Raw genomic sequence first — 11,144 nt, forward strand, 5'->3', positions numbered from 1 at the left:
CCGTGTGCTCAACCGTGTGGGGTGAAATTAGGCTTGTTTTAAGCCACTTTTCCTTACCCAAATTCAATCACCTTAAAGCATACATATAACACCTTACTTACATCCAATTTGGCTGCCAAAACAATCGTTTCAAAACACATTATATTACATCTATCATAATCAAGGCATGTGAATACCAAATTGGCTTTCAAATATCAAAACTAACCAAACCTATACATATCACTTACCAATTGTCTATTGTGCTATTTGAACCATAATCAATCATACCAAGATATGACATTTTACAAAGCAATATACACACCAAACTAACATGAAGATAGCTTAAACAAATCAAACCTTACATCATTATTAAGCCAACTCTCATGGCTAATTACATCAAACAGTTAAGCATCAATTGTCAACATTACTTATACACTTCATAAACCAACTAGACTATACATCCCATATAAATAATTTCACAAACCTTTTAAGTACCGAAACGATAGCTGGATAGTGTGATACGATCTCCAATGACTTCCAACCTGAGCGAGGCAATGAAACACTATAAACATAGAAAAAGAAAAGCAAAGTAAGCTATAAAGCTTAGTAAGCTTGTATGGCTAATAAACTCATAATATCAATTAACCACAATTTAAACAGTTACTCAAAGTATAATTTAGCTCATATAATTTCATCATTCTATTACATACTCATTCGTATCATCAACCATGAATTTCACTAATCTATTAAATTCCATGCTCATATGATTTGTGCACATGTTCTCATTTCATTTACCATTTCATATGTATAAGCAACTAGACATATATTACATTCAATTCAATTGTGACAGCCCAAAATTGACCCTAGTCAGAATGTGGTTTCGGGACCACAAAACCGAGGCATAAAAATAATTTAAAATTTATTTTGATGCCTATAATATGTGTGTGCTCATGTGTGACATTTTTTGATGATTGATTTAGTGTTATAAAGGTGAATTTCACTAGAAGGGACTTAGTAGTGAATTTTGAAAGTACGATAGGAAATGTGTGATGACTAATTAAAGCATGCATGCAAAACAATGGACTTGCATGTCAAATTCCCCTTTTATAGGTGGTGGCGGCCATAGCAAGGAATTATGGGCAAAGAAAACATGTTATGACATGTTTTGTTAATGCATGATGTATTAAGTGATAAAATAATTAGATGTGGGAAGAGAAACAAAAAAAAATGTGTGTAGCATTCTTTCCCCCATTGCCGTGTAACTAAGAAAGAAAAACAAAAAAATTGTTCATCTTTTCCTCCTTCTTTTGGCGAAAATTATAAGAGGAAGAAGAGATTTTGCTTCATTTTCTTTGTTTAGAAGAGATCTAGAAGGAGATTTGGCTAAACTTGCATCAAGATTAAGGTATGTATGAGGTTGTGTTATGAGTTTCATGCATGTTTTAGTTGCTAACTTGATGTTCATGTTAGCCATGGTTCAAATCCTTGTTATGCCATGGAAATGGTATTTGGCCAAAGTTGTTATTGTGTTAAAGCCATTGCTTGCTAAATGTGAAGCTTGCTAATGATGCATGCAATGATGGATTGTCTACTCTTGAAATTTCTTTGTAGCAATCTTGAGTAAGACATTGAGTTTTCTTTTTTGTTTAACCATGACCGAAGTTGAAAGGGGCATGATTGTGATGTATTCGCCATGAAGCATTCATGAGCATGGTTTATGCTTCTTGCATGTTAGTTAAAATTTGTGCTTTGGATGGTTATGGACACCTTGAAATTGCCTTGCACCTATATGTGTATATATGTTTGCACATGATATTTTGGTGATGAAGAAAGTGATAAATATGTTTGTTTAAAGAAGAAATTTGTTGAAGAATGTTGTGAAATTTTGCATATACATTCGGCCTAATACATGTATAGGGTGAAAAAACCTTGAAATTATTTTTGATTTTGTGTATTTATGACCGTGTATAATAGGCCACATGAGTAATTTGAGCACTTGATGTTATGTTAAAATTCTTGAGCTTAAATATATGGATGTATGTATATGTGGCCATATAATGGCGATTTGGTTCAAAGGTTGAATGATAAATTATAATAAAGTGAGATGATATGAGATGCGAATGTGATTGACTAGTAAACATTATTGAGAAAATATTGAATACTTCTACTTGTATTCGTTAAGCTCAAGAGCAAAGGGAGCTAAATCCGATAAAGGGAAGGAAAAAGTGATCGAATAGCCGTTGAAGTTGTTCGACAACATCCAAGTAAGTCCTCAAGAAATGACCCTACTCGAATTATGTAAAATGAAATATGGATGTGTAATGATTGTTGAATTATGTGTGTATGAGTATTTGAATGATAGCCGGGCTAAGTCCCGAAGGCGATTATGCTAGTGATATATTTGTGTTTGAGCCTTAGTAACGAAAATGAAACATGGATGTGTAATGATTATTGATGTATGTGTGTGCATGAGCAATTGAATGATATCCGGCTAAGTCCCAAGACATTTATGCTGGTAATTATATCCGGTTAAGACCAAGGCAATTGTGCTAGTGACTACATCCGGGCTAAGACCAAGGCATTCGTATGAGTTGTTAAATCGGGCTAAGACCGAAGGCATTCGTCGAAGTTGTTAAATCCGGGCTAATACCAAGGCATTTGTGCAAGTCGTTCTATCCGGGCTAAGACCCGAAGGCATTCGTGCATGTGGTTATATTCGGTCGTATCCCGAAGAAGCTTGGGCTGGAGGTGAGCGTTGGTTGCTGTAATAAATTTAATTAGTACGCTCGAAAAGCCCAAAGGATAAGGTATGTTTATATGTGCATTGGAAAAGTCGATATGTTTGAGTAACATTCGCTCAATCGACTAACGAGTTTTCAGCTATTGAATTGGTTGATATCTTGTGAAAGTATATAATGATGAAATGTGAAGTAAGTATGATTATGTGAATGTGTATTAATGAAATGATTCATTTGGCTATGTGAATGTAATGCTTAGTTAAAGCTGATTTTATTGTTGAGACTTACTAAGCATAAAAATGCTTACCCCGTTGCTTTGGCTCTCTGTTTTATAGATTTTGCTCGTTAGCGATCGGATTCGGGATCAATAAAGTCGAAGTCATCTACACTATCAAAGCCTCCATTTTGGTATAATTTTGGTTGAACTTTGAAATGGCATGTATAGGACTACCCTATTGTTGAAGGTCATGTACCTTTCGGTTTGTGTAAGCTTGGATAGCCATGCGAAAATGGCTTATATCGTTTTAGTATGATTCTATAATCGTTTGTATGATGATCATTATGGGGTATGGAATTGTTTTGAAAAGATTAGCCATTGGAATGGTTAATCATGATCACACTTTATGCTATGTATGCAAAAAGGGCCAATTGAATCGTGGAAATCATGAAATAGGTAAAGGTTACCTTGAAAACAGATGCTGGCAGCAGCAGTGGTGTGGTTTTGAAAAATCACCAAAATTTGTAAGAATGGTATTAAATAGTGAATGAGTTATGTAATTGAACCTTGATGAGTCTACTTTCTTATGGAAGAAACAAAACGGTCATAGAAGTTACATGTTAAGAGATATTAAAGTTATTGTGAGACAGGGCCAGAACGGTTTCTGGGTCCCCTGTCGCGACTTTAAAAATTTACTATAAATTATCCAGAAAGAATTAGAAGTCATGCATTATATTTGCAGATTCCATTTTGAGTCTAGTTTCATTAGAAACAAACGGCACCAGTATTAAAGCCCTTTACAGAGAGATATTCAAGTTGTAGCGCACGAAGGTCAGATCAGTCGATCCCTGTAACATGGGTGACTTTAACTAATAAAATGTACCAATTGGCCCGACCAAAAATTCTAGAAATAAATCCATGGAAGGATATATGAGTCTAAATTCAGGGAAAATTTACGGAATCAGTTTCCGAGTTTTGAAACTCGAGATATGATTTTTAAGGCGACAGTGACGCAGTTTTCCAGCCTGTCTGGAAATGCCAAGTTGGTCGGTGCTTTAAGAGGATTTAGCTCGTTAACCCCTCGCGTCCGACACCGGCGATGGTCTCGGGTTCGGGGTGTTACATCAATAGCTATCACCTTTATATAGCCAAATAAACCATAGGAAACCTCATAAATTTCCAGCTACTCATCATATGAATTTCACACATGTCATTTACTTGTCGGTTTCTGTATGAGTACCAAAACTGATTCACATCATCGTATATATTTCTTTGTACATCATCTTTACTCATTGACTTGTCTACACATCGATGAAAACGCATCATCTCAATTCAATATTAATAAATATAATGAGTTCATAAACCTTTCACATTTCATTCACAAAATTAAATATGAATTTCACAAGTTTCTTTGATTCAATGCTCATATAACCCATGTACATACCTGTATCTTCCCGTATATAACTCTTACTTTATCACATCTTTGGCATATCTGTTTTCCATTTGTAATGTTTTTGGATACCCAGAAACTTACACAGTTAGTGCCAAATAAATAGTCGAAGATATATCAATCTTGCACACTAAGTGCCAATATGTATATATAGCCGAAGCTATCTCAATCACGCACTCTAAGTGCCAATATATGTATATAACTGAAGTTATCTGGTCTCGCACACTTAATGCCAATATATTTAGCCGAAGCTATCTCAGTCTCGCACACTTAGTGCCAATATATAACCGAATTGTCGTCAAACAGGTCTATAATCTCGTATTCACATTTTAGACAATATTAAAGCATTTAAAACATCTTATTACATATGAACCTACCCCAATCGTCAGAATGACGAAATGGATCAACTAGTCTAAGTTTTTGCTTTTCCTTCAATCTAGACTTGCACGAGGCTTAACTTGATCTAAATAATCAAATTCAATCCATTTATTATACATTGTAGACAATTTGGCCCAAAATACACAATTTTGAAAAATTACACTTTTGCCCCTATTATTTCACATTTTTTGCAATTTAGTCCTTATCACATAAAATAACAATTTCATGCAATTTCATCCTACCCATGCTTAGCTGAATTTTTCTTATTGTCTTAGCAGCCCACATTTTCTATATAATTACACTTTTAACACATAATTTAAATATTTCACAATTTAATCCCTATTTTGCATTTTTACTCAAAAACACTTAATAAAACTTGTTAATCTAACTTCAAACTTTAATAATCTATCATAAAACATCTAACCAGGCATTCAATAATAGCATCATTCAAAATTTATAACAGTTTCAAAAATGAAGATACGGGCTAGCTAGATTAAGCGCAACAAGTTCAAAAACATAGAAATCATTAAAAACCGAATCAAAATTACTTACTAATTGCTAGATGAGATTGTCAAAACTTTGAAGCTTTAAAAATGGCTTTCTAAGCCCTAACATTTGGTGGAAATGATAATGGATGATGACAAAAATTTTGTTTTATTTATTTTAACCTTTAATAACCAATTTACCAAATTAACCTTAAAACCAAATCATAATTTCAATAATGCCAAACCATGACATTCCACTATCAACATTTATGGGTTATTTGCCATGCAAGTGCTCAAAATTTCTTTCTATAGCCATTTGGTGCATTTAACTTATAGAACTCAAGTTTTGTACCTTGTGCGATTTAGTCCTTTTTACCGAATTAACCACTTAAACGGAAAATTTCTTTACGAATTTTTCACACGAACATTCTATCATACTGTAAACCTTAATAAAATAATCAAATAAATATTTTGACTTCAGATTGTGGTCCCGAAACTACTGTTCTGATTAACCCTAAAAATGGGATGTTACAAGTCCTTTGCAGTACCACGACCTGCACTGGCAATCCTTAAGGAAGTGGTCAAGAGAACCACACCTATACCTCTCTGTTTGTTTCTTTTCATTACTTAGCTCTTCAGCTTTCTTGGCTTTGTCGACCAACACTGCAAACTCTCTTATCTCAAGTATCCTAATCAATAGTATCACATCCTCATTTAATCCTTCTTCGAAGCGCTTACACATTTCCGCTTCAGTCTGAACCCACTCTTGAGCATACTGGCTCAGTCGAACAAACTCCCGTTCGTATTCTACAACAGTCCAATCTACTTGCTTAAATTTCTTTCTCTTCAGATCCAGGAATCTCTGAATAATTTACTTATTTTTAAATTCAACTTGAAAGAACTCCCATGTAATATTCTCTCTTGATGCCATTGAAGATACAGTCTTCCACAGTGGTATGCAATGTCTTTCAGGAGAGATACCGTGCATTTCAAACATTCCTCAAGGGTACACGATAGTTCATCAAGAACTCGACGGTGTTCTCAAGCCATAAATCAGCCCTTTTCGGATCATCATCAATTGTGGCTCTAAAATTTTCAGCCCCATATTTCCTCAATTTATCTATTAGAGCGTTACCAATTCTTACTGGTGCCACACCTTGTAGTACTTCTTCTTTAGATCGGGTAGAGGGTGGGGGAGGTCGTGATATAATAGGGTTGGTCCTCAAGTATTGACTAAACCATTCATCCCTTATTTCAAAAAGGCTACCTTTGCCTCTTCCCAGCCCCTAGACATGGGCCTCCTACTACTACCAGACGTGGCTTGCTGTACTGAAGCTGGATCATGTCTCTCGGCATCCTCAGACTCATCTCGGGCTTGGTTGGAAGACATTTACTATATAAAAATACATTTAAATTGGTTAGGAGATGTCACACTATCATAACTTATATAATGGAATGTATAGCTAGACTCGATACATGCTACGTTAGTCTGAGAATCGAGTAAACCGTAGCTCTGATACTACTAAATGTAGCACCCCTTACCCGTACCTGAGGCCAGGATAGAGTACGAGGCATTACCAGACATATATACATACAATTGTTCAAAGCCTCAAATCTCAGAGCAGAATCTCTCGTAACACCTCGGTTACCACTCATTTTTTTAGTGTCTCGAGGTGGTCTCCCTTTAGTAGCCGTATTACTTACTTTTGCTAGTTGATCTCTTTCAGCTAAAAACTTTTCTGGATAGTCCCAGAGATAATGATCAAGAGATCCACATTTAAAACAAGTTTCACTCACTAATCGACATTCACCATAATGTTGCTTATTGTAGTGCTTACATTCAGGTCTAGCATTTCTAACACTACCCTTATTGGCAACAGATTTCGTCTCAAGTTTAGAGCTGAAATGTCTCGCATCTCTATCTCTGATCGAAATCCCTATGAAAGCAGTAGAACGGGATGATATTCTCTAGATTTCTTTGATACTGACTAATATGATTTGCCTGCAAATCTCTTTCTAAATTCTCTAGCCTTAAAATCTGCTTTTCTTTTCTCCTTGCAAAGCTCTTTAGCTTTACAAGCTCTATCAAACAGAACAACAAACTCTTTCAGCTCAAGAATTCCAACTAATATTCTGATTACTTCATTCAATCCATCCTCGAACCTTTTACACATTATAGCTTCGGAAGAAACACATTCATGAGCATATTTGCTAAGTTGTACAAACTCTCTTTCATATTCTATTACCGACATACGACCTTGCTTCAATTCAAAAAATTCTTTTCTTTTCTGATCAGTAAACGTTTGGATGATGTATTTCTTTCTGAATTCAACCTGAAAGAACTCCCAAGTAACTCTTTCTTGCGGAACTATGGATATCAAGGTATTCCACCACTTATAAGCAGTGTTTCTACACAGTGATATAACACATTTTAAACATTCTTCAGGTGTGCATGACAGTTTGATAAACCATGATTTATACATATTTTTATCCCATGCTTAGCACATTTATGGATGGTTTCTCCTTAGAATTGGTGATGCTCCTAATCCTTTAATTTCATGTTTTATACTTAGGTGAGCATAATAGAGTAAAAAGAGCGAGAAACGGGCCAAAAACGGAGAAAATGAACCCATATAGGAAATCAACATAGCCTGGACTTTCTCACACGGGCGTGTCACACAGCCGTGTCCCTTTGGCAGGATTGAAGCACGACTTACACAGGTATACTACACACCTGTGCCTGTTCAATAGCCTTGACCATGAGCTGGAGTAATCGTACACGGGCGTGTCCCTGCCAAGCCCAAGTATAACCCTATTCGAAAAAGGCCAATTTTGGGGGCTGTTAGGCATTCTAAAGCCTATTTAAACACCTAAGGAGGCACTTAGAAGGGAGAGGCAGAGTAGAGGAATTACTCAAGGAAAGCTGATTGATCCATCTCAGAAGTCAGATTCATCATCAAGACTGAAGATCTCCCTTCAAGTTCCTTTAGGAGTTTTGGGTTTTCTTATGTTTTGTTATCTTTATGCTTTTGAGATGTTTTCTTTCACAAGTATGAACTAAACCCCCTAAATACCTAAGGGGAATGAAACCTAAGATGGATCTTGTTGTTATTATCTGAATTGTATGATAAATATTTGACTTGTTCTTAATTATGTGTTCTTAATTCTTGTTTTGATATTCCAGGATATTGATTCAAGTTAAGCTCTTATTCAGAGGAGGAATAGACCCTGTCTAAGAGTAAATTTGTCATAATTAAGCTGAGTTGATTGCACGCCTAGAGATAGGTAATAAGATTTTGCTAGATTAGGGTGAAACCTAATAAGGGAATCCGTAGATCGAGTTAATACAATTCTAGGGTGTTAATTAGAAAGAGATGTCAATTATTCAACCTAGGGTTAGACGTTATTAGTCTCGAGAGAGATAATAATATAACTTAGGGATTTATATGGATCAAGTCAAATGAATAAATCGTCTGATTCAGAGTCAAATAACAAGTGAAGTCTAGGTGGATTTTTCCTTAGGTATTGTCTTAATCAATCAAATTGTCCCAAAAGTATTTTCCCAAATCTTCTTTCTATGCATTCTTAGTTAGTAATTAGTTTAGATAACCAAATCTCTTAATTTTGAGGCTAAATAATAAAAAGGAAGTAAATACTAGTGCTCGTAGTTCCTTTGGGTTCGACAATCCGGTCTTACTGAACTATACTACTGTTTGATAGGTACACTTGCCTTAATCGTGATAATAAGTTAGTCTCAAGAACAATTCATTTATAAATTTTTAAAACCTTTTACGAATATCACTCGTCAAGTTTTTGGCACCGTTTCCGGGGAACTAGGATACTAGGAACACCCGATTTTTATTACTTTAGCCATTTTACTTTTATTGCAATTTAAAATTTTCTTTTCTTTTCTAATTCTTCATTTATTTTTTTATGACAGGTTTTTCTAGTTTATGACTAGAAGAAACCCGTCAAAACCGTTACTGTTTGATAGTGAGCTCAATCGTACAGTTCACAGAAACCAAAGAGAAATAAGGCGAAGCTTACGATACAGAGAGGAAGAGCAAGAGAACGATACTTCAACCACAACAGAGGAGATGGCTGAAAACCAAGAAAATCCGTTACCTCCTACAACTGCTGTTAGTTAGAATCCTGCTCCGCGTACTATGTATGACTATGCTAAACCTTCTTTAATAGGAACTGAATCGAGCATAGTTAGACCTACTGTAGCTGTAAATACTTGTGAACTGAAACCTAACACAATTCAAATGATACAGCAATTTGTTCAGTTTGATGGTTTGCAAGATGAGGATCCCAACGCTCACTTGGAAAATTTCTTAGAGTTTTGCGACACTTTTAAAATCAATGGCATTTCTGATGACGCTATTCGCCTTCGGTTGTTTCCCTTTTCATTGAGGAATAAGGCTAAACAGTGGTTGAACTCGTTGCCACAAGGATCAATCACTACTTGGGAACAAATGACCGTAAAGTTTTTATTAAAATATTTTCCGCCGGCTAAAACAGCCAAATTACGTAATGATATCTCTTCTTTTGTGCAAATGGATTTAGAAACACTCTACGATGCATGGGAGAGATACAAGGACCTCTTGAGAAGATGCCCTCACCATGGGTTACCATTCTAGTTACAGGTTCAAACCTTTCATAATGGCCTGAATCTTTCGACTCGGCAGATGGTTGATGCAACTGCTGGTGGAACCATCAATAATAAGACACCTAAAGATGCATATGAATTTATAGAGGAGATGTCACTGAATAACTATCAGTGGCAAGTCATGAGGACAAAGCCACCGAAAATAGCCGGCGTTTATAACGTCGATTCGGTCACTATGCTCTCTAATCAGGTAGAACTCTTGAATAAAAAAATTGATGGTTTTCTTCGTTTTTCATAAGTTCACCTAGTAATGAAGTGCGAAGCAAGTGGAGGTGGATCAAGCAGTTCAGAATACCCACCTTATGGCCACAACATGGAGAACGAGCAGTTAAATTACATGGGTAATAATCCTTGATCTCAAAACAATCCTTATAGCAATACTTACAATGCAGATTGGAGGAACCACCCAAATTTTTTATGAGAAGTCTAAGGAAATCAGAGACCACCACCCTCTCCAGGCTTTCAGCAACCACTGTACCAGTAGGAGAAAAAGCCAAACCTTGAGGAGATGCTAACCAAATTCATCTCGGTGTCAGAAACTCATTTTCAGAATACCTAGACGGCACTCAAAAATCAACAAGCATCAATCTAAGGGCTCGAAACTCAGATTGGACAGCTCGCCAAGTTGATTTCCGAACGACCACAAGGTAGTCTGCCAAGTAACACTAAATATAACCCAAGGGAGCAACTCAACGCAATTTCCATTCAAGATGAGGAAGGGTTAGTTGCAAAACCAAGGCCAAAAACGGTGGTAAGCAAAGGTAAGAATGAGGTAGGCCAAAATAACCCAAAGCCGGTGAGCACAGAATATAAACCTCGTGTGCCATACCCCAATGTGACAAGGAAAGACTGATCAGATGAACAATTTGGTAAATTCCTTAAACTTTTAAAGAAACTACATATTAACTTACCGTTTATTGAAGCCCTTTCACAGATGCCAAACGCAGCAAAGTTTTTAAAGGAGCTTTTAACAAATAAACCAAAGTTGGATGAGGTGCCGCATATGGAGTTGAATGCAGTTTGTTCAGCCATATTACAGAATAAGCTACCCAACAAATTGATGGATCCAGGGAGTTTTACGATTCCTTGTTTAATTGGTAGTTTGGATGTTCATAATGCATTGGCTGACTTAGGGGCAAGCATTAATGTTATGCCTTATAAAATGTTTAAACAGCTAGGTCTTAGGAAACACAAACAAACTAGGATGAGCATTCAATTGGCTAAT

The 11,144-nt window shown here is 36.0% G+C and overlaps 1 non-coding gene across 1 annotated transcript; it reads right to left on the reverse strand.

The window, feature by feature from the left end:
• Positions 1–9,773: 9,773 nt before the first annotated feature.
• LOC128286066 (small nucleolar RNA R71) lies at positions 9,774–9,880 on the reverse strand. The gene has a single exon (XR_008276611.1). It is a non-coding gene; the product is annotated as a small nucleolar RNA R71 (small nucleolar RNA).
• Between the last annotated feature and the right edge of the window lie 1,264 nt (positions 9,881–11,144).

This window comes from Gossypium arboreum, chromosome 12, assembly GCF_025698485.1.
Source record: "Gossypium arboreum isolate Shixiya-1 chromosome 12, ASM2569848v2, whole genome shotgun sequence".
NCBI lineage: Eukaryota > Viridiplantae > Streptophyta > Magnoliopsida > Malvales > Malvaceae > Gossypium > Gossypium arboreum.